The sequence below is a fragment of the Nematolebias whitei genome, chromosome 23 (assembly GCF_014905685.2).
Source record: "Nematolebias whitei isolate Nwh7 chromosome 23, NemWhi1, whole genome shotgun sequence".
Classification (NCBI taxonomy): Eukaryota; Metazoa; Chordata; class Actinopteri; order Cyprinodontiformes; family Rivulidae; genus Nematolebias; species Nematolebias whitei.
The window spans coordinates 2,357,191-2,360,542 of NC_056520.1; the positions used below are offsets into that span (position 1 = coordinate 2,357,191).

Genomic DNA, 3,352 nt, shown 5'->3' on the forward strand with positions numbered 1-3,352 from the left:
AGTGTTAGCTCCAGAGCTAATATATAGTGTTAGCTCCAGAGCTAATAGTGTTAGCTCCAGAGCTAATAGCGTTAGCTCCGGAGCTAATAGCGTTAGCTCCAGAGCTAATATATAGTGTTAGCTCCAGAGCTAATATGTAGCGTTAGCTCCAGAGCTAATATATAGTGTTAGCTAAAAGAGCTAAAAGCATTAGCTGCAGAAAACGTTTCTGCAGAGAAACATCTCAAATTGATCACGTTTGATCGACAGAAGAACTAAAAAAATATAACTTTGCAAACAATGTACGTCATTAACCAGAATGCATTGCACCGGTAAAATAATGGCGACCTCCTTAACTAGAAAATGTAATAAACAAACATTTTTTAAAGTAATTAGGAGTTTTCACGTGTCACAAACAGGTTTTAGTAGAAAATGGAAACGTGTGCACGTTTTTAAAACCATCCAGGAGACTTTAATGTTCCAGTTCACTGAGAAAGGCAGACTTTAGACTTAAAAAAAATATATATTTTACAGTAGAAGAAACACACATGTTCTGTTAGTTCCTTTTGGATCTTTTCAAAAGATCTTTCTTTACTCATCTTCTTTTGTTTTTGTGACGTCCTGACGTTTATACAGTTAACCCATCAGCTCGTTTGATAAAATCAATCAGTGCTTATTGTTAAACAAATTCTCTTAGCTTTAGGCCGTGGTAATCTCTTATCCAAAGCCACATTTGCAGGCTTTTAATTATTTTCCTTTAAAAACGTTAAACACTGTTGAGTTAATGTTAAGGCAGACTGTCCTGGAGATCCTGAGAGTTCTGCCTATAAATAGAAGCAGCAGCGAACAAACACTCCACCCACACAACCTCAGGAACGAGTAACGTAAAACTGCTAATAACTAAAAAATCAGGATGTACACACCATTGATGCCCACTGTACAAACTGGCCTACTTACTGTCTTTGATCTGACTGGGGGAGACTGTGGGGGGGAGACAGGTGAGGGAGGCAGCAAGGAGTGAGGAAGAGAAATGTGGGGAAAGAGGGCGAAAAGCTAATGATGTAAAGATGGAACAGTAACGAGTGGAGGGAATGTCGGGTAAGAGAGAAGATGCACGTCAGGAGAAACGATAAGAACCTGTCTATCATCCATTCCATCCATCATATATATATATATATATATATATATATATATATATATGTGTATCTATCTATCTATCTATCTATCTATCTATCTATCTATGTATCTATGTATCTATCTATGTATCTATCTATGTATCTATGTATCTGTCTGTCTGTCTGTCTGTCTGTCTGTCTGTCTGTCTATCTATCTGTCTATCCGTCCATCCGTCCATCCATCCATCCATCCATCCATCCATCATATATCTATGTATCCCTCCGTCCATCCATCTCTCCGTCCATCCATCTATCGGAGAAAGCCGGTGGTTAGCATGTTTGTCTCATAGCAAGGAGGTTGCAAGTTCATCTCCCTGATGGGGCCTGCTGTCCTCACATGTTTACCGTGGTACTCTGGTTTTCCAGCGTGCATGTGACGTTAACTGAGTATGATGAATTGCCCAATGGTGTGCATGAATGTTTGTCTTTGTCGTTATGTGTCTCTGTGTTGGACTGTCCAGTGTGTACCCACCTCTGTCCAGTCACCACTGGACACTGGTCAACTAGTCTGTGTTGTTGAACACTACTGTTGACATCAAGGATATCAAATAAATAAGACTTAGAACGTCTTAAACTAATTCCATGACATAACTCCATAAATCCATCCAGACGGTCCATCTGTCCGTCCATCAGTCATCTTCCTCTTGTTCTGGAGTCCAGTCCAGACATCTCTGTCCACAGCCCCCTCTTCCAGCTCCTCTGGGAGAACTGCTAGGTGTTCCCCAGGTTAGCTGAGAGATGTAGTCTCTCCAGCGTGTCCTGGGTCTTCTCCCAGTCTGACATGTCTGAAGCACCTCCCTAGGGAGGCGTCTAGGGGTCATCCTGATGAGAGGTCCAGAGAGAGTGGGAGAGAGAGAGAGAGTCCAGCTATCCTGCAGAGAGAACTCATTTAAACCTCCTGGATCCAGGATCTCATTGTTTCAGTCACTACCCAGAGTTCATGGCCATACATGAGGGTAGGAACATAAAGACTGAGCAGTAAACAGAGAGCTTCTCCTTGCAGCACAGCTCCCTCTTCACTACAATGGACCGGAACAGAGTCCACAATCACCTGCAACCATCTAGTTCAGTGTACCTGTGCCAAAGGTCCTTAATGTTACGGTTCGGACCTGTACCATTACACCTCCAGTATTCGCACGTTTGCAGACGATATTGTGAAGTATCTGAAAGGCCGCGGGACAAGGAGGTGATGAAAGGAAAAAATAATGATAGCCAAGGATAAAAAACTGAAAAGATAAATGTATAACTTTCATTTGTCTTTCTCCGGGGAGGCTCAGAGCCCGTGAGCATCACGTCTTATTTCAGTTTCTCATCTTTTTGTCCTGCTCCATCTTCTCTGCCATGCTCTCACTCCTCCTCCTCCCTGAGACGTCTTCAAAGAGAAGCCCTTTGGCCAATCAGCCGGCTGCAGGGATCTGTTTCTCTCTTAAACGTGTGTGTCTTCCAAACGTGTTTCCAAGTTGAGTATTTTAAGATGACCTCACTTAAACAGTAAAAAGTCTCACGCCCACATGAACAGTAAGCAAGCTTCAAGATGAGCAGTTTCTAAAGAGCCTCCTCATTTCAGCCTCGGGGGCCGGACGCTCTGTTCGCTCGCTCGGTTGTTTGCTTCAAACAAATCCTGGAACTGGAAGCCTCTCGTCTTCCAGCTGTACCCTGAACGTGGCGTCTCCGCCTGTTCCGTCTTCTGTGAGGACGCGTCTCATCAACACGTTGCTGTGTTTAAGACGATGGAGCAGGAGGGTCGCAGGACATCCGGTCATCTTTAGGCTCGATTAGGTGACCGTGAGCGCACGTAGGACTGACGGTGCACAACTCTGGGATGCTGGAAACTTCCTGTGGGAATGAATGTGGAGTTTAAAATAAAGACAATTAAACTGATTTAAATACAGTGGGGGAAAATCTATTTTCTGCATAGTCTCAACCAGAACAACCGGATTTTATGTCCACACCGAGAAATGAGAGGAACCACACCCTGAAACAGCTGTCACCTGGACATGCAGGGACAGGTGGACATGCAGGGACAGGTGGACATGCAGGGACAGGTGGACATGCAGGGACAGGTGGACATGCAGAGACAGGTGGACATGCAGGGACAGGTGGGACATGCAGAGACAGGTGGGACATGCAGAGACAGGTGGGACATGCAGGGACAGGTGGGACATGCAGGGACAGGTGGGACATGCAGGGACAGGTGG

At 44.6% G+C, this 3,352-nt stretch overlaps 1 protein-coding gene across 1 annotated transcript in view; it reads left to right on the plus strand.

Annotated features, from left to right (window-relative positions):
- Positions 1 to 3,352, plus strand: part of ptgfrnb (prostaglandin F2 receptor inhibitor b) — a 70,204-nt gene that overhangs the window by 41,107 nt on the left and 25,745 nt on the right. The gene's annotated exons all lie outside the window — the stretch shown is intronic.